This window comes from Anneissia japonica, unplaced genomic scaffold, assembly GCF_011630105.1.
Source record: "Anneissia japonica isolate Jap-2015-1 unplaced genomic scaffold, ASM1163010v1 scaffold128_len593404_cov183, whole genome shotgun sequence".
Classification (NCBI taxonomy): domain Eukaryota; kingdom Metazoa; phylum Echinodermata; class Crinoidea; order Comatulida; family Comatulidae; genus Anneissia; species Anneissia japonica.
The window spans coordinates 334,840-356,556 of NW_022713787.1; the positions used below are offsets into that span (position 1 = coordinate 334,840).

Sequence of the window (21,717 nt, forward strand, 5' to 3'; positions counted from 1 at the left end):
ATTCAATCTAATGTGATAGAGCTAAAAGGCCATAAGGAAAATGTTGAAACCGTGAACAAGTTAATATTGTATTTTGGTAACATATTTTGTTAAAGCTATGGCTTTGTTAATGAGATGATTGAAAACATGTTAATGATGATGGAATTCAGGGGGCGGATTTACTGTCCCCTTCCTTTTGGAAAGCAAAAAAAAAAAGAAAGAAAAAAGAAAAAATTTATCGCGAAAAATGGACCCTCTAGGATAGTGTTATCTTCATCGGCCCCACTCGATTCCCCAACACTAGGCTGGTGGGTGCACTTTCTCAGAAATATATCAGTAAACGTTTTTGGTAATTATTTGTGTTGTGAACTTTTGTTTTCTCTTGAGTATGTTCGGACCTTTCTGAGAGGCTGTGTGACATTTTTGGGGACTACTCGTCCAGGAAATTATACAATACAAGAACACTGATGAAAAGAACAAACCTAAATCGGGCAGAATATACCTGTCCCTAAACTGGATAATCCAAAGTTAAGGCAAATAGACCTAAATTACCAGCATTCTTATTTAAAACGATATGAAATGTATGCCACGTGATTTGGCAGTAAATTTAAGTTCTTTATTAACAGGAAAATCTCTTGTAAGTTTATTTTAGGTTATCTACAGCCGAAGCAAATGATTACCGATTACTTAAACTGCTCTATTGAAGCATTTCCAGTTGACATGATAGATTTCGACATCTACATCTTGCAAGACCTGAAGCTGGAGAAAGTGGGCCTTAATTTGCGGCAATTTAAAAGATGTTTTGACTAGATGGATTAGAATTAGATGCAGACAAGTTATGACATTTTGCTACGAGAACAGATTACAGATGGATGTGGGCGTGAGTAGGCACTTTTACTTTGGGAAAGTCAGCCGAGATCCTTTTTTAACTGCTATGGCTGAAATTCCGAAGCAGTACGTTGAAGCCTGTGGAAAAATGTTCAGTCAGCTTTAGGGATCCAGTTTTAAAACCTTTACCAAATGCAACCACAAAACCAAACTGAGAGCTCCATTCTCATTTCAAATGGTAAGCAAACCCACTCCTGTAACAGAAAAATATGCCGGCTTATCTTATTCCAAGACACGTCAACCGAAATCTACTTTCCATGAAGAAGGTAGTAATAAAGATCCAGAAGTGGATAAATATAAACCAGACATAAGTGCTTGCATGGTTGAAAGGAATGTAGCATCATTAGATGACTGCTGCTGCATAGATGGAGGGTAGTCAGGTAATGCCTACATGTGCGCATTTTCTTTCTATTATGAGCATAGCTTGTAAAATTTACTAAGAGAATGCCAGTTTCCACAGGTACTGTTGGCTCGCATCCAGTTTATGTTCTCAGTGACAGTGATGGCATGGTGTAGTGGTAAGTAAAGAATTTGTTTTGTGTTACCTGGACAACTGACTGGCAAGATGAAAAAACCCTGTGTTTTAATAATGGTACTGTTTAGAAACTCATAAAGAACCATTATATATCTGAACTTCATAATACAATATATTTTAAATTTGATGATGTTTCAAAATTGAATATTCTGTAGTATTTATAGTTCTATTATTATTTTTATTCCTAGATGGCGAGAAATGAGCTTTCCAGACTTCTTCCAAAAAAAAAAAAAAAAAAAAATCAGCTCACAGGTCCTGAAAGGGTAGACCTAGAAGTTTTTATATATTTTTTAACTAAGGGATGGGGATCAAGACCCCTGACACCCTAGATCCGCCAATGTGAATTGTGAGAAAATGTATTAACTCAGTTTCTTTTCTGATCATACAAAAATGTCCATAGACATTATATATTTTCTGCCAAAAAGTGGGGCCCCAGTCCCCGGTTGCGCCAGCCATGTACTACGTAAAACGGCCATGGACCTTCCCTATTTCTACCCCATAAAACAAAAATAAAGAAAGTCCATTGAATCTTCCGACTGATGATATAATTTCTTCGTTCCTTAAAATTATCATGTCTCAACCTTACTGTTTCTTGTTGTTTTTTCTTTTTTTTTGGCAGATGAAGCAACAGAACATGACCCATGCGGCAAGTCGTGAAAAGTGTACTGAAGTTTTGTTAGAACATTTACTGAATAGTGCGATAATCCTGGTAAAGGAAGGTGGAGGAGCATCCAGTCAATGTTAAAGTGTCAAAGTATATGGAATCATGCCTGTTTGACAAGGGTGCATATTGATGAAGCAATACAATACTGTTTGTGAGAATTATATTTGATGGTGTTTGGAAAAAAATAAAACAGTTGGAAAGCATCACAGTAGGCCTACTTGCTGCTACTTGAAAATTGGACTCTTGCAAGATTTCTTTGCTTAAATCTGATTCAACACAAAGCCACTATAGCGCAAGCTCAGTTGTTCAATTCCTACCCAAATGACTTTATTTGCAAGTATTATGGAACATGCTGTGCATTCAGTGTGATGAACTAAAACATTCCTAACATAAAAAACAGCATTGAATGGCATTACAGTACTCACTGGTACATGGAAATGGGATTTACACACCAGATAACTAGCCTGGTGCTTAACCACTACAACACTGAGCTTGCGGTTTCTTAAATCAGTATTTGTGAAAGTCACTGAGAATACAAAAACAATATCTGTATTTTTTTTATTTTTTTTTTGCAGACGCCAGACAACTCTCTGCAAGATAAGTAACTTTTGATATACTTATCTTAATACTGTAAGTATTAAGTGAAATATACTGAAGCTTTATGAAATTATTAACTTTATTATTAACTTTAATTTTGTTTAATTCGTGTTTGTGTCTAATTTTTTTTTTTAGAATCCATTTTTGGTGGATGCAGCAACACAGTTGCAAGACAGGAGAAGTACTGCTCCAGAGGAAGACAAGCCTATTATAATTAATTTTGTCTAATATAGGCAATTTAATTTAATTTAGTTAATTTAATTTGTCTTCCCAATACAATACAGAAGTTTTGCTAACATCTTGCTGAATATTGTGATGCCGTAATCCCGGTGAAAGCAGTTGTATTATTTGTTGCAGCATCAAGACAAAAATTGCTTAATTCTGAAAAAACTGAGTATATTGTACAGAAGATATAAACTGGCTAATTACAATCAGACCAGAGAACCAGAAAACTACTATGATTACTAGCAGAGCATTTTAACTTTCTATATAATGAATTGTTGATGCCTAATAATTTACATTATGTGATTTTGGTTATGAAGATAATAAAAAATATAAGTAGTGTGTTGACTTTTCTTTGCTGTTCAAGTCTGAAGATTGGTGGATGCAGGTAAAGTTGTTGCAGCATCAATACAACAATTGCTTCATTCTAAAAAACTGATTATATTGTACAGAAGATATGAACTAATTAATTACTAAGAGAACCAGAAAACTACCATAACTTGCATTTTAACTTTCCATATATTATAATGAATTGTTGATGCCTAATAATTTTGATTACGCGATTTTGGTTATGAAGATGATAAAAAAAAAAATCAAGTGTTTTGATGTTTCTTTGCTGTTGAAGTTTGAAGACTGATGGCTTGACGGATGGATGCAGGTAAGATGAAAAAAGCGCCCTCCAATAGAAAAAGGCTAATTTTTTCCATGTTCCTCAATTTCTATTAAAAGTGGTGCTGAAGGGTGCCCTCCAATAGAAAGCTAAAATTTCCAGGGTCTATAAAATTATTTAAAGGGGTCCTGTGTGGTGCAGAAAACCGCCCTCTATAGCCATTTTAGTTCAACGTTTTTCGGTGGTCTCTTATCTGTCATTAATTTAATTAATAAGGTGGTAGTGCCCTCTAATAGCCAGTTTTTATGCCATTCTGAAAAACTTGGATGTTAGAGGGTGCTTACTGCCATTGACAGTTAAGACACCCTAAAAAACTTTAAATTAAAATGGCTATTTAGGGCGATTTTCTTCACTATTTTTATCAGAACCGGACAGATTATTGTGGCCAAATAACTTAGTCATATTTAGGGCCTTTTTCTATTCGAGGGCGCTTTTTTTTTTTCTGCCATCCTGCTTTTCCAATGCTCGAGAAGAAAACAATACTCAATATTAAAACTGAATACAATGAATATTTATTTATTCAAAATACTTCAATACTAAATTACAATGAATATTTATTCAAAATATTTCTAAAACGATAAAGAATATTTGAAATCGAAAGCTTGAATTGCCAAATCAGTTGCCACATTCTGAAAGAATAAGAAATTAAGAGCAATAAGGAAAAACATTATTATTATTATTTTTAAATGAAACATTTACGCAAATTTTTACAATCAATTTATAAGTCCGGTAAAAAGGGGAAAAATATTTAAAGTTATTTTTAATTGAAACATTTACAATCAATTCAATTCCAGTGGAAAGGGAAAATATTTAAAGTTAATTGAAACATTTATGCAAATTTTTACAACAATTTATAAGTCTAGTGGAAAGAGAAAATATTTAACGTTATTTTTAATTGCAACATTTACGCAAATTTTTACAACAATTTATAAGTCCAGTGGAAAGGGAAAATATTTAAAGTTATTTTTAATTGCAACATTTACGCAAATTTTTACAATTTATAAGTCCAGTTGAAAGGGAAAATATTTAAAGTTATTTTTAATTGAAACATTTACGCAAATTTTTGCAATTTATAAGTCTAGTGGAAAGGGAAAATATTTAACGTTATTTTTAATTGCAACATTTACGCAACAATTTATAAGTCCAGTGGAAAGGGAAAATATTTAAAGTTATTTTTAATTGAAAAATTTACACAATTTTTTACAATCAATCTAAGTCCAGTGGAAAGGGAAAATATTTAAAGTTAATTGAAACATTTATGCAAATTTTACAAGAATTTATAAGTCTAGTGGAAAGGGAAAATATTTAAAATTACTTTTAATTGAAACATTAACGCAAATTTTTACAATTTATAGCTATTTATTATTACATGTAAATCAAATAATTCCAGAAACAAGTATCAAATCTGAATTCATCGTTAGCATTTATTTATCCCACAAAGCAACTTGCAATGGACATGCAATTTACAATGGACATGAAATTTATAATAAGAAAGTTCACAAAGTTTTTCTAGCACACTCACCATTCAGTAGAGGGAGCAAAATTCGCCATTCAGCCAAGCAGGGCTGGTCCACTTGTTGCAGAGGTGCAATGTCTAAATTTTCTTCAGAATTTCTATAGTAAAATAAATTGCATAAATTAGATTTATATATATTTAGAAAATATAAATGCACCATAAATATCAAAATGTTAATTGTTAATTTAATTATTAAAATTCTAGAAAAAAATATATAAATTTGGTAAAATAATTAAATTTTAATTTCATGAACTATTAATCATAACATATTTAAATATTGCATGCAGAATTAAAATGATAGTATGCATTTTTTTATTAATGCTTGCAGTACACAACAAAGATAGTTCTGGAAAGAACTATTGTTGGTTGAGAATGCGGGGCTGGTAGAACGTTTTCAAAGTGGGAGAGGCCCCCAACTTTAAAAATGGATGGGAATATGAATCAGGTGGATCTGGCTTCAAATGTAGGGTGGTGGGGGTCAGAATTTACCCCAAAACCCCCAAAAAGAAGGCAGTCTGAGGATCCTCAAATTTTGATTCCTAGAGGCTGGGAAATGAGCTTTCTCGACTTTTGAGCTGGGTGTATCGTAATAACAAGTTCTTCAAAATTCAAGGTTTTCCCCCTCTTGAAAACAGTTTCTAATAATGTTCTCATTCTTATTACATTAATAAAGCCTAGTATGTGTGTATACATACATAAAAGAATTGAGTAGTTGCATATGTATTCTTTTTTCCATGAATCGATAAACCCCCAAGAGAAAGGTTGATCTGGTGGTTTCCCCCTGGAAAATTTTGACTCCTTGATGGCGGGAAATGAGATTTCCCGAGTTCTAAGGTGTCTATTGACTTTGTGTGTTTGTTTGTGTTTGAATTATCTCAAGAAACGGCTGCACAGACATAATTAAAAATAACAAGGAGTATCAGACATATCCCAATGAAAAAATGACGGTCCAGAGTAGGGTGTGGATGTGAGGACCAATTAAAGGATTTTAGAGCGTTCTAGAAAAGATATTTCAAAAACTAATCAACTGATATGAATGAAAGTTTGGTGAAAGTTTAACTAAGTTACAAGGAAGACATTATTAAGTGTTGATGACGATCTAAATTCAGGTGTGAATTTGAGGGTCATTTAAAATCCTAAGGTCCTACCTAAATATCTCTAAGGATAATCAATAGATCAAAATTTCCCTTCCCACAATAATTTGTCATGTTTCAATGAATAAAGGGTATGGATATGAGAACCATTCAAACGAAAACGTCCCAGACCAGATATTTAAAAAACTAATAAAGTATAAAGTGATCTGAATGAAACTTTCGTGAAAGTTTAATCAAGGAAAATAAATTTGAATTGTTGGTGACGATCCAAAGTCGGGTGTGCATGGAGGCCAGGTCCCACACCTAAATATCTCTAGGACCATTTAAAAAATAGGTTAACTGTATTACTGTAGGCATAAACAATAGTTTAATATGATGAATATCTGAATTAGTGCAATTACAGTAAAGCTGTACAGCGTTTTATATGTACTAACTTCACTTTTTTTGGAACTGATTGGGAATTATTTTTAATACATCGCTATACAATGTGACGCTAAAAACCAAACCCCCATATATATATTAGCATAATATTTCCATTTGAACACTAATACATGGTATGTATTATTTTGTCAGGTATTAGAATTTGACGTTCAGTGTGTTAAAGCCAGAAGATGTAAGGCATTGGCAGATATCCCAAAAACATAATCAACTGATTTGAATGCAACTTTTGTGTTTAAGTGTAATTTTTGTTTAAGTAGATGGTGGTTGGTGGTTCGAAAGTAGGAATATGAATTTTAGGGATTTATTTTTGAGAAAGGGATTTGCAGTGGGCGGAGATATGCTCTCTACTTAGTACTTTTGTTATTATTATTAAAATATATTATTATTATCATTATTATTTATACACTTTAAAATGATAGGTCAGTTGCTGAAATCTATACTATTGCCAAAGTTATGAGTAAAAGTATTACGGCTCTGAACTAAAGTATACAATACTGCCACATTACTTATCAGTTTTCTCAGTTTAAATTAACATATAGTGACAGTATGCCGGCTTTAGGATAGTGAGCCTTCAATAGAAAAATTATGCTTGTATTGTCTTTTGCAGTGAGTGTAGACATATGTGGCAAAGACAAGCCAAATCAGTCACTCGTCACAAATCCTGTTTTAGAGATAATGGCCAAAACATGCTGGAGTGTCAAAATTAAAAAAAAATATCTACTGTAGATGGCCGGAAATGGCTGGGATGGGAAAACTAGGCCTATATTTTTTTTTTTCGTCCGACTGCCCAGCGAGCTTTAGCCGATTGGGGGGGGGAGCTTAACCAGACCGATGGAGGCTTAAGCCCCGCTAGCGCCGCCACTACACATTACATATCAGTTTACTCAGTTTAAATTAACATATGTTGACAGTATGCCAATTTTAGGATGACGAGCCTTCAATAGCAAAATTACGCTTGTTGTAATGTCTCTCGCACTGAGTGTAGACATATATTGTGGCAAAGACAAGCCAAATCAGTCACTCGTCGCAAATCCTGTTTTGGAGATAATGGCCAAAACATGCTCGTGTCAACAATTGGGAAATCAATTTTATTGTACTAAACTAACCTTTATGTATTAATAAATACTGTAATGCTATGCTGTTATTTTCCCAATTTTGAATGCTAACAACAATTTTTTACGATTTGGTGATGGTTTCTGCCTAAGAAATGCCCAAAATCGTAACATTGGGACTTCTACTATAGATGAAGGCTGATTTCTCAAATACTGGTTTGGAAACAACTTTGTATAAACTCCTGTAACTTCATAACGAAATGTCTGACTCAAATGAGTCATTTTTAAATGGTTCTCATTTTACTGTTTAACCCTGTATTAGTAACTAAAAATAAATATACAGTACTGTAGAACCTCGATTTTACGTACGGTGTGGGACCGGAGGGCGTACGTAAGTCGGGGGATTTGTAAAATAGAGGTTGGGTTAAATTTGTGGTAACCTTTGACCTAATACGTACGTAACGCTCAATAAACATATGTATGAACGAACGATGTTACTTAGGCTAGACCTAGCCTCTAGGCCTACGAATAAAACCATGTGTTTAGTGTTTTTATTCATCACTTTACGATGTCATAATAAAGTGTTCAAGTAAAACCATGTGTCTAGTGTATTAATTCATCACTTTATATCTTTTATTTAACTAAAGAACATGAAAATATCGTAAGATTACCTATACGACAAAGGTATAACTTGGGAGTTCCCCTTCATGCCTATTCTAAACAATAGAGCTGTGGTGTTGTCTCAATGTCTGGGCCTGTTGAGACAAACTAAAACCATGTGCGCTGTACTGGGTGAGCCAACCAATTAGCGTTCGTGTACGTGAAACAGCAACCATGTTTGTGTACGAAACTGTCTACTCAGCTTCGTGTAGAAAATTTGACCAGACGAGTTTTTCCATGGTTTGCCATCACGAAGCTAAAGAGGAAAGCAATGGACCTTTCCGCTAAGCCCCGCCCATTGGATATTGTTGCTAAGGTCCCACAAGACGACAATGTTAAAACATACGCAAACACGTGCGTTTGTGGGACAACACGTGTGTTTGTAAGACGCGCGCATATTCCTAGCGTTGTTCTGATTAGTCAGTTGTTAAGTTTGATTGACACTCCGGAAAGGTCTATTATTTTGAGCACCATCGGTAGTTGTTCATCTCACTCAGTTCATGTGATTTTAGATAATAACAACCCGATGTTAGACTCAATCAACGTTGCTGTTTAATGAAAATATGTTGCATTATGGTTTGTATATTGTTATAGTTAATATTGTTATAGTCTTTTTACTTATGGTTGCTCTGAAAAGGGCTGTTTGTTTTGAATATTTTCAGGGATTTTTATGACGGCGTCGTCGATACGAGGCGTACGTAAAACCGAGGGTTTGTATAACTGGGGTACGTAAAAACGAGGTTCTACTGTATATATAAATTAATGTTTTGGCTACAGGTTTAACATAGATTATTTTAGGTGCTTTGGGTACTTTATAGTTATACTGAGGAAAGAACATTCAGTACAGAATAAATTTTGAATTCAATTTGTTTGGCCTTTGATACCACTTACTACTAATATAAACGGTATCAGTATCTGGTAGGATAGCCTGCTCCTGCGCTAATTACCAGCAACAATGCTTAAAGCATGTGGACCCAATGATCAGGGAAAAAAATTGCCCTTTATAACCTCAAGGATAATGTGCATCATAAATGCCCGTACCAGTATCAGATTTTTACGGATTACTCATTACGAGTTGAAAGCCTAAAATAGGATTGCCCAAATAAATTCAAACTGTGTTCATATAGCAGATAATTTATTACCAAGTAGCCTAAATTTATTATATACAATAAATACCATTTAAATTGTTAAATTCTGAATATTTTCTAAATTATTTATTTGTAAGTTTGTCCATGAATTAAGAGAAAATTATTATTGTTGTAAAATTCATTGGGTTAGATTAATTATTATATTTATTTAATTAAAGGATTTTGAAAGCTTTGCTGTTTCTATTTAGAAAATGAATAAATTATTATTATAATTAATAATTTATTTTATTCCTCCTAAATGTATATTTTGATTATCCTGTTTTAACCAGAGCATATAACACATATTTATTATTTTATTATAATATTTTCCAAGTTAAACTGTAAGTAATAAAAAAAAAAATTCATTTTGATGATGATATTACAATTACAGAGACAGGTTAGTTTGTTTTAGCTAATAGTGCCTCGAGCACTTACAGTGGATATGCGCGCTATACAAATCATATCATTATCTCCGCATGAGATATATGTTTCAGTCATGTAAAGCTTGTGTGTGTGGGTGTGTGTGTGTGTGTGTAATACCTTCGTGTTTTGCAAGTTTTTTTGTGTGCGACATATCTTAAGAAAAGGATGCACAGACATAATTGAACATAATTGAAAATAACACGGAGTGAGGTATAACTCAATGAAGAAATGATAAAATTTTGGTGATTGTCCGGAGTATGGTGTCGATGTGAGTACCAATTAAAGGATTTTAGAGCAAACGTTCTAGACAAGATATTTTAAAAACTAATCAACTGATATGAATGAAAGTTTAACCAAGTTGCAAGGAAGATATTATTAAGTGTTGATGACAATCCAAATCTGGGTGTGAATTTGAGGGTAATTTAAAATGTCCAAGAACTAAACATGTCAGAAACAATAGATAATGAATATTTAAATTAGTGCAATTACAGTAAACATATACAGAATTTTATATACTAACTTCAATTTTTTCAAAACTGATTGGGAATATTTTTAATGCATCTTTACATTTAAACATGTGACGTTAAAAGCCAAATCCTCATATTTCTATTTGCATAATATTTCTATTTCAACACCAATACACGGCAGGAATTTTTTTGGTCAGCTAAAAGAGTAAAACGTGTCAGTGCGTTAAGCCAGAAGATGTACTGTAAGGAATAGGCAGGTGTACAACTGACACAATGAAAAGCGTTCGAAAAATGCTTAAATTTTGATGTCGATATTGGACCATTCAAAGCAAAACGTCTGAACTGAATGAAAATTTTATGTTAGTGTAATTTTTTTAAGTAGATGGTGGTTGGAAATTAGAAACATATTTTTGAGGATTTATTTAATAGAAAGAGATTGGTTATTATTTTATTATTATCATTATTGCCTTTTCCCAGCAGTACAGTAGCTAATATTTAGTGTCAATCTAAAGTGGGGTGTGGATGTGAGGATCAATAATTGTGATTTAAGGGCAAACAGTCTACACCAGATATTTCAAAGATGGGTCAATTGATCATTGAATGAAACTTTCGGGGTTAATGGGTCTAAATGTTCACTTTCTGCAATAGGTCAAGGTCAATACTTATTAGAAAACCACTTTATATAGTTTTGTTCATTGTTTTGTCATCACTGACATAAATGAAATAATATTATTATTTTTATCTCTCCAATTGTATTATCCTGTTAATTATATTAATTTCAATTAAAAACTTATTTTATGAAAACTTTATTTTAATTTATTTTAAAATAATTTAATAAGGGATTTTGTGTTGTAATATTGAAATAGTAATGTTTATTCTTAGTGATGAATCAGGTCGAACGTTATCCCACAAAGCTTTTACAACGGACAAGAAAGTCATAAGAACAAGTTTTTTCACTCACCATTCAGCAGAATTAACGAGCACAAAACAAGAAAGCAACATTATAGGCATTGAGCTGAGCAGGATGAGTCCACCGGTTTGCTGAAATCTTTGCAATGTTCAGCCTTCTACAAAATATTTACTGAAATAAAATACATACATTCATTAAAAAACCAGAATTAGGAAAAGAAAGGCAACATTTATACTTACAAACATTAAATGTAAATTTTAATTCTAGAATCATAGCAAATAAAAACATTATTTTAATATTATTATCATCATTTAATTCCAACATTAGGTCAAATAATGAAATTTTAATATTAATCATTAATGTAATTATTTTAAGAACAAGAATCATATAAATGTATTTTATATTAAAAATATATATTTAGGCGCGATCGCCAAATTATTCCAGAAGAGAAGTCTGCTTTCTATTGTTCTACCAAAACGCGTCTAAAAACACAGTTTGAATAGTGCATCGTTTGGTTGCCGATATTCCGTTTTGGCCTTTGCTCCTCCCCATTAACTATGGCCAATTGGATGCACCGTAAAACGCGTCCAATTATTAATTATGACAACTCTCTAAAATAAATCATAATACGCCTGACTGCGCGCCGCTATACCCAAGTACGGATTTGTTTACGTGTTAGCGAACTCTCTTTGTACGCCACATGTGTGTGCAAGAACTGACAGAAGTAAGTAAACTCAGGGAGGTCCCTGGTCAATGCTAAAAAAAATAGTTGGGTACTGGGACGTCGTTTAGTAGGCCTAGTACCGTGCATAGGTGAGACTATCGTAATATTCAGTGAATTTACGAATTGATAAGCAAATATAACGTTAAAAAATCCAATTTTTTAGTTATTTCCGATGTAGTCACATGCCACCATCAGTTTTAAGAAGCGCAATCACCCTCCTGTGCAGCCGTGGTAACACTCAGCACAGCAATTAATTGCGTTCCTTGCCATTGAAGAGAGGGATCACGTGCTAAGACCCATGCCTCCGAAAACGTTGTCCATGATTAAAGTAGATGAAATTTTACATTATACTAAAGCTAAATTATATATACATTTTATAAAATAACATTTATTAATTGAATCTACGTGATTTATGCGCAACACATTTTTTTTATGAATTTCAACTTGTGAATTCCATAAAAACATGTAAGGCTAAACCACTGCCTACACAGTAAAGGTTTTACTGACAACTCGCGATATTACTGTAATTTATTTATTTATTCAACTGAACATACACTTTTGTTTCAGCGGCACACACAAATCTGGTGCGATCAATGTATAAAAGAGAGAAAGAAAAACAACTAAAAATAAGTAATTGTAATAAAAAAAACGTTATACATTATGCAGTGTTCTCTCCTTGCTCATCACTTTTCCACCCTAGATAGGGTGATAAACCAATGAAAATCCCCAGCCAGAAGATTACTTTAATTTTTTTTAAGGTATTTTATTTTTAAAATTGTAATAATAATTAATAAAAATGTTATTTACATAGCAAAGTATATGCACTTGACACTGACTTGTATTTTTTTTAAATAAATGGGTTGCTTTTTGGAATTTAAATTTATGAGTAGATTTATTTATTGGCTTAAATGAAATTTTCCATTTAGTTGTGTATGTTTTAATTTTTTATAGTTTATTTTCTGTACTTTAAGTTATAGGCTACTGTGCCAAAAAAATAACTTGACACAACTTGACAACAACTGTACCAAGTTGATTGTATCCAGAGGCAGTTTGAACACGAATGGTTTCGTTGGGATTGAGAGGGCAAAGATTGTTTTACAGTGTGGTGACGTTGATCTAAGCTTCTGGTGACGTTGTTAATGACTTTTGGGACGAGGAGTGATACGGAAACTGGTAATGCTGCCCTGAGACGTCGTGACATGAGATGTTGTGCGGGTGAACCCCAAGTGGGGCTTGTTGGAACAACTAAAAATAAGTAATTGTAATAAAAAAACGTTATACATTATGCAGTGTTCTCTCCTTGCTCATCACTTTTCCACCCTAGATAGGGTGATAAACCAATGAAAATCCCCAGCCAGAAGATTACTTTAATTTTTTTTAAGGTATTTTATTTTTAAAATTGTAATAATAATTAATAAAAATGTTATTTACATAGCAAAGTATATGCACTTGACACTGACTTGTATTTTTTTTAAATAAATGGGTTGCTTTTTGGAATTTAAATTTATGAGTAGATTTATTTATTGGCTTAAATGAAATTTTCCATTTAGTTGTGTATGTTTTAATTTTTTATAGTTTATTTTCTGTACTTTAAGTTATAGGCTACTGTGCCAAAAAAATAACTTGACACAACTTGACAACAACTGTACCAAGTTGATTGTATCCAGAGGCAGTTTGAACACGAATGGTTTCGTTGGGATTGAGAGGGCAAAGATTGTTTTACAGTGTGGTGACGTTGATCTAAGCTTCTGGTGACGTTGTTAATGACTTTTGGGACGAGGAGTGATACGGAAACTGGTAATGCTGCCCTGAGACGTCGTGACATGAGATGTTGTGCGGGTGAACCCCAAGTGGGGCTTGTTGGAACGTTGCAGAAGTTAAGGAGGTTCTTGTGTAGGTCCGACTTTTCGCGCTTGGTCTTTTCAAAGTGTTTGGCACGTTTTACTGCACTTTCCGCAAGACCATTCAATTGCGGGTAGTTAGGCTAATGGTAATATGGATGAAGTTCCAGGTTGTTGCAAAAGCCTGAAATTCATGGTTGTGCGGATGTGTAATTAGAGAACAGAAATCAAACCAGGTGGAATATGCATCACATAATGCTAAGTAGTAGTTCAAACCATTCCATTGAAAGAGATCATTGCCAATAGTTTCAAAGGTTGCTTTTGGAACATTGTAGCTGGTTCCTTCTGCGAGTGTGGCTTCATACTGTTGCAAATGGCACATGAATTGACATAGTGTTCTATGTCAGCATTCATCCGAGGCCAATAAACTATGTCTCATGCTCGGCGTTTTGTCGCTTCCGCTGCGGGATGGCCTTCATGAAGTATCTGTGTATATGTCGATTGAAGAAGTTTTGGTATTAAAACCTTCAGGCCTTTTAAAATTAGACCATCATCGCTTATAGTGAGTTCATCTCGAAAGGGGAAGTAAGTGCTTATCTCTATAGGGACGCGATAGTTTTTTTCTGGCCAACCATGTCTAATAGTAGTTGCGAGTATCTGTAACTGTGGATCTGCATTAGTCGCTTCCTGTAGCACTATGCGTTTGGACACCGAAATGTGTTCGATGATCATAACCTCAGAGTGTTCATCAGTTTTAGTGCTGGTGTTGCTTGGCAAGTGCTGGTGTTGCTTGGCATAAGTGGTGCTCTCAAGAGAGTATCTGTGACATACAGTTCTGCTCCACGTGTGTACAGTAGATTGATGTCGTACTTGTGAAGTTGTAAGCGCATTCTCTGTAAGCCTGCTGGAATGGCGTGCATAGGTTTCTTTAATATTGTCATAAGCGGTTTGTGGTCCGTTTCGACAGTGACAATATTATATATAGTGTCTAAATTTGTTGCAGGCAAACACAACAGCAAGAAGTTCTTTTTTGATCTGGCTGTATCGCTGCTCTGCTGTCGAGATACAGTAGTTCTCGATGCATACGCAATGGGGCCATTTTCTTGGATACAGACACAACCTAGACACCGAATTTGGAAGCCTCGCAAGTCAGCGTCACTGGTTTGCGAATATCAATATATCAAAGAGTTGGGGCAGCAGCGATCATTTGCTTTATTTGTGTATGTGTGTTCGTGCTGGTCATGCCAATGCCATGTGATTTCTTTCTTTGTTAACTCTCTGAGCGGCGCCGCCATGTTGCTTAGGCCTGGTATGTATGGCTAAATAGTTAACCATTCCGAGGAAACGCTGGATTGCTGTTATGTCGGTGGGTGGAGGCATGTTGATGATTGCGTCGACCTTCTTTTAGTCTGGCTTCATGCCATCTTTTGAGAAGATATGACCTAAGTATGTTACTTCGCTTACGCGGAATTTACACTTCGATAGATTGAGCTTTAAGTTTACTTCACATGCTCTCTGAAGTATTTGCTCCAGGTTGGTATCATGCTCCGCCTGCGTTTTACCGTAAACCATTATGTCGTCAACAGCTATGAAACAAGAAAGATTAGCAAATAGGTTTCCAATTGTATGCTGAAAGACTTCCGATCCAGAGTTTATACGGTATACCAACAATTGTGTTGAAAGTCGTCAATCTTGAGAATGATTCATCTAAAGGCACCTGCCAAAATGAGGATTTGGCATCTAGTGTTGAAAAGACGGTAGCACCATTGATTTCGGCTGCAAACTGCTCAACTGTTCGCATAGGATAGTGTGGACGCTGTATAGCACGGTTAAGATCATGCGGATCTATGTATAAACGGATATCGTCGGATTGTTTTTTGTAGGTAGCCACCATAGATGAAACCCATGGAGTTGGTTCGGTAGTTGGTGCAATGATAACTTGGTCTGTCATGTGTTTGAGTTTGTGTATAATTTTCGCTTTCATGGCGAAGGGAACTTTTCTGGGAGGACGTACAACAGGATCAATAAGATTGTCAAAGATGATATGATAGGTTGTAGGCAGTTTGCCTACCGTTGTGTTATCAAATAATTCACTGTAGCTTGTCATAATGTTCTGTACAAACGAATCATCAGTGAGTTCATGGACATCGGTGCTAAATGTTAATAGGTTGAATGATAATCAGTCTTGGAGACCGAGAATGATAGATGTGTGCTTGTCGACAACTCTAAATTTGATTTTACATTGTGTACCTGCAATTGCAAAATAGCTCAACAGTTCCTGGACTGTGCAGTTTAGTCCCACTAAAGCATGTCAATGTACCTGTAGCAGTGTTGTCAATGTTTGCATGCAGTTCAACTTCATGCAGTACCTGGAGAGGCATTACGTTGCACTTTGCCCCAGTGTCAAGTTTGAATTTTGTCAATAAGTTGTTTATGTATGCGTCTACTGTTGCCTCATTATTGGTATGGAGTGTATCACAATCTCAGTTATATGGAATTCAGAATCACAAGTTTCACTGACCTGACTGCCATCATGTATGGTATGAACTTGGGTAGCAACCCGGGCTGACCTACATAATTTTGAAAAATGGTTAAATATCTGACAGTTATAACACTGCTTGCCGTATGCTGGGCACTGTCTTGGGTGGTGAAAGAATCCACAATTTCCGCTGGTTAAGTTGTGTTGGGGTTTGTTGGCAGGGTCCTGGTTGGCGGGCTTCATGTTGGGATGTATTCGAATGTGGTTGTTTAGGATTCTTATACAGGCCTATACTTTATAGCATCAACTTGCTGGTGCTGTTGTTGGTTCGTTTGGGCTAGGCCTATGCGTGCGGTGTGCTCTTCAACTGATTCCATAGCCTGAGCAAGTTGTACAGCAGAATCCAGTGTTAAGGAATCGCCTTTCGCTAACAGGGCTTTTTGAATTGGTACGTGATTTATTCCACATATCAATCTGTCACGTAACATCTCATTCAATGATTGACCATATTCAAAAAATTTGGCGAGTGACCAGAGGGAGGCCAAGTAAGATGAAACGGTTTCGCCACTTAGTCTGTTCCTGGAATTATAGTCGAATCTGGCCATTATCTTTGATTTAGCCAGCTGGAAGTGAGCCTTAAGTACTTTAATGATATTGTCAAAAGATTCCTCACTTGGTTTCTTTGGAGCAACAATTGATTTGATTAGCCTGAATGTGGATGGACCAACGACGGTATTGAAAATAGCATGTTTGTTGTCCGCATCCTCAATGTTGTTCGCCTCAAAGTATTCGTCTAATCGTAGAACATACGTCTCAAACCGCTCTGTTTCAGAACAGAACTCACCTATCTTACCATACGTGGGCATTTTGGGCAATATTCTGACACCATGTAAATAGACTGAATAAAGAGAGACAGCTTAAAGTGTCATGTGTGTTTTCCTTTATTATCACTGCTTCACTCCTGTTATATAACAACCACTAATATGGACGACATGGAGTCGTTAAACTAGAGAGGGCGGCATGATAAAATTAACTATTAACAACCAGGTAGACATATTTAGATAAATTAGAAAGCAAGTTTAAGAAAAAAATTACGCACAAGGAGAGAAAGCCACATGGTCGACCTTTCACCTAGTGCCACTTGTGCGTGATTGTTTTTGTTTTTTTGGATGAGGGCCAACTTTCACTGCCTAGACTTGAGAATGTCTGAATTTGCTGTTTATTTAGAAATAAAACACATAAAAACAGAATGTAAACGCCGACTATACCATAGCACTTAAAGTTTGAAGTATGTTTGTGATTTGTAATGCTAATGTACCCGCCCGCCTTCACATTAGCAAAGAAAGAGTCAGCGCTATTTTTAGAGTCTCAACGTAGTTCTATCTACAGCGCAGCGTTCCAATGGAACTAGCTTAGCGCATACTGCCCCCTGGACCTCCAGGCATGTTGTCATCATGTAATTTTCAAATCTCATTATAGCTTCATATAAGCACTGTTAGCGGAAGTATAGCCACATGTACGTATAAGAAAGAATAGGAACTGCATAATAACATTATTTGAACCGCCAGTATTTCTACGCACTCAAGTGGGCCAGTTGACCGTGCTAGTAGTAGTAATAGTAAACAATAGAAAATCATTTAAACGATCAACAAGAATCCAAACGATTCACCGTCGTAAATTCGCGAGCTGTAATTCAAGCTTGTAGCCAATGAATATTCATATAGCGTGGTAATTAGAATGGTTGATTTCTTAGACACGTTTGTGATAGTGTGTTGACCTATACGCGTTTTTGCCGTCTGGAATAATTTGGCGATCGCGCCTAACTGTTAATGCAGAATTCTGAATTGCTTGCACATTATCTCCTTGCGTTTTAGATGTACAGTATTCACTGCCCAATTAAAATACTCATACCAAAGACTTTTTTCTTGCCCATATTCCTGACTGTAAAATACTGTAAGGCCTGCATGGGCGAATATATTGACCCTAGAAATCTGCCCACATATTTTGGAAAATAAAGGCTGTTTTCTACGCAATTTCTGTTGAAAAAAAATGTATGGGCTTATATGACAATATTTTTTTAATATCTTGTTTAGCACATCTGATTTTTTTAGTGTTTAGCGGGGGGGACGGGAGAAATGTAAAAATATTATTTTTTAATTCAGCAAAAATTATCCTGCCAAAACAAACAGAGTAGAGGAGGGACAAAAAAAATCATCATAATTTCTTTAAAGTATTATTTCATATTCTAGACCACCCAGCTTTGCAAGCACCATGAAACAGCAGTACATACATCGCTATCTAGACTCAACACAGATGCATTATTTGCCATAAAGCATGCCATAATTCTAGGCTGTGATTGGTTAATACACACAATATGCAATATAGAGACCATTTGCAATCTGACCAATGACAAACATCCTTTTTTAAGAAACCCATCCCAATGGCAAGAGATATGATATAAAAACATACAACTTCACAAATTTCCCGACAATATTTTTGAAAAACCCTTTCCATACTTTAAATTTCCCAAGCCTTTTCTTCTATATTATTACAAAATCAGCCTAATCGCGTCACAAATGAAGGCCCTGATAGAAATCGCGTCACAAATGAAGGCCCTTATAGAAAAAGAAATGACTTCAAAATTCGCTCAAAATCATAGTACAAGCCCTCTCGATCAAGGAGTAGGCTATAAACTGTAAAATCAAGGTGAACCTCGTACATAGTAGCAAATATGGACATTAACATTACCTGGTCTACACAGAAATATTTTTTTTGCATTCATGAAATGGATGGTTATAATTAGATGGAATTTTTTGTCAAGAAGGTTAGTGATATATAAGTAACTTATGTGTTGGTCTGATTGTGGACTTACTTTAATATTGTTCCCTGGCCTATCAGAGCGGTAGAAGGTTACAACGTGCATGATTCGCTGTTGTGAAACGTACATACACATGCTATCTAGAAGTTGCTCTTGCTGTAGTGTCATTTCAGCAGTTTCCTGATTTTTGTAGTTTCAAGTGTCTGACAATGAATATTCATTATCAAAATACATCATTGTGATGAGACCATGGGCTGGCGAATTATGGAAATGAGTCAACTAGCAAACAGCCTGTAACACAAAAATGATATTAGATTTAACCAACAAATATTAAGACTTACATTAATAAAAAAAAAAAAAAAGGTAAAAGTAAATGTGTAATAATAAATTAAATTAATTCTCCCTTAAAATAACATTATTTAATAGGGTTTGTATTGATATATATTCAAAACCAACATCAGTAGAATAAAAGACTATAACATATGTAATTCTCTTCAACCTTCTCGTACAGCATTCTGATAGCATGGATAATAGCTCTATACAATATGATTGAAGTTTCATGATATTGGGTAAACATCATTTACAGTATAATGATATTGTATTGCACAAGTAAGAAAAACTGTAAAATCGACATTTATAGTCTGTAACACATCCCATGTTAATACTTGTCAATCTTTCTCTTAGTATGATCTCCCAGATCATACTAAAACCAACTTTAAATCTATGACACTTTCAAATTTTAAGCATTCTATTTCTAATCCTCAATAATACCATCTTAATTTAACCTAAATTTTCTCTAACCTTGCATATCCATATTTATTATTTAAATTTTTTATTTTCTTAAGTTTCTTTCAATGTTCCTTTTAAATCTTTTTTAAGTTGTAGTTAAGTTATCCACCTTTTTTGGTTACCATATGTATATTTGCTTTTAAAATTTTGTAGTTAAGAACTGAACCACTTTGTAAAACAGTACTATGTATTGAAAGTGTATATTCAGTATAAAAAAAGAATAAATAAATAAATAACTACAACTAGGCCTCCGTGCTACAGAAAAAAGACTATATAATAAATTGTTATATAACAATTTATTATACAGTAGGCCCAGGCCTAGTAGTATAAAATGTGAATAAGGCCGCGTAAAATAAGATAATTGGTTAGCATCCCCGCCCGACCGTCGGAAAAGCCCCGACCTGATTTTTTTTCCTTTTCTTTCTTTTTTTTTTAACTAAACACTCAGAAACTGCATCTCCCGAAGGCAATTTATATAGGCTAGGCTTGTTTACTATCCGTCTGAACGCTAGCTGATAGTGCAGGCGTATATTAGCCAGCGAGCCGTCCGGCCGTCATTTGGACTGCCTACAATTATCTATAGGACTGCAACTTTTACCATGAAGGCTTGGACTAATCAGCTCGGCCTAGCCTAATTGGGCCTGGTCTACCCTTAGCAAATTCTTTATATTATAAAATCTATCGAATGTTACATTAAACTAAAGCTAAATCATATTTACATTTGATAAAAACAACATTTATTGATTGAATGTACGTTTTCGCAACAATAATCGGTGGGGATTAGTAACAGTGGGCGTGGCCCGCGCATCGGCTCAGTGCCACGCCCACTGGCTTCCATTTTGGACAGCCTATTTTTTTTTCTGGCGAAACCCCTGCATGACATCAATGACTGTTGAGTTGTTCCAACAACAAACCCAGTGTGATCCAGTTATAATGTCCAGCAAACACAAACTTAAACACAAAGCATGGAATATTCACATGCTGGTACAGTGACGTGATGTTTTATTTTTAATTTCACATCCAACAGCAATTACACTCACCACTTAGAGGATGGAATGCTTTATAAACCTATTATTGATATCATCAGTTTTGTAAACATATACAGTGTTGCATGTTTTAAAACATCATATTTCAATATGACTGTTATTCATAGACATTCATATACATAAATGCGAGAGTATTCCAGTGGATGCGATCTACAACCTCTGAATTTGCCTAGTAACGATGAATTCGTCCAGAAAATGGTAATATTTTATGAGAAATCGCCTAGGCCCTAGTCTGTATTTCTCATTTTTTTATTCTTTTGCGTAAAACTAAAATTCATGCCAATATTTTTCCATGATTTATAATAATTGGAGTAATGTAAATTGAATATTTTCTAAAAAAAGTCAGTTTTTAGTGAAATTTTGCCGGGATGGGGCTTTAAATAAAAAAACCGGCCAGATTATTATTTGCCTACTCTTCCGCATCCTGCAACAACCACACTACCAACGGAACTCTATTGGTGCGCTATACTTTCTATTGTTAAAAATCTGGCGGCCGAAATGATCTGAGACCCTGGCGCCGCCACTGCTTCTTATGGCTTATAAAGTCCGGCGCTAATGCACTTTAGTACTGTAACACTTCTATCTTAAAAAATAGTATTTTCGCCTACTGTGCACTACTAACGATATCCTAGGCGTAATGGTTTTTCATCCAGTTCTGCAACTAATAACTCCGGTTTTTAGCATTTAATTACTAAAAACACGTTTTATTCCAGCGACTCATGACGGTGCAGCTCGCCATGTTTGTTGTTTATAAATAACTAATTGCCAGGTTGTT

At 34.8% G+C, this 21,717-nt stretch overlaps 2 long non-coding RNA genes across 2 annotated transcripts in view; one reads left to right on the top strand and one right to left on the bottom strand.

Moving 5' to 3' along the window:
• The window catches only part of LOC117108738, a 7,664-nt gene extending 4,993 nt beyond the window's left edge, over positions 1-2,671 (top strand). Inside the window, exons 3-4 of the long non-coding RNA XR_004445411.1 lie at positions 632-1,247; positions 2,022-2,671. This is a non-coding gene — a long non-coding RNA (uncharacterized LOC117108738). The remainder of the gene's footprint in view (positions 1-631; positions 1,248-2,021) is intronic.
• A 2,327-nt stretch (positions 2,672-4,998) lies between these two features.
• LOC117108735 overlaps positions 4,999-21,717 on the bottom strand; it is a 20,508-nt gene continuing 3,789 nt past the window's right edge. Inside the window, exons 2-4 of the long non-coding RNA XR_004445410.1 lie at positions 19,162-19,398; positions 11,297-11,416; positions 4,999-5,169 (exon numbers count right to left, since the gene is read on the bottom strand). This is a non-coding gene — a long non-coding RNA (uncharacterized LOC117108735). The remainder of the gene's footprint in view (positions 5,170-11,296; positions 11,417-19,161; positions 19,399-21,717) is intronic.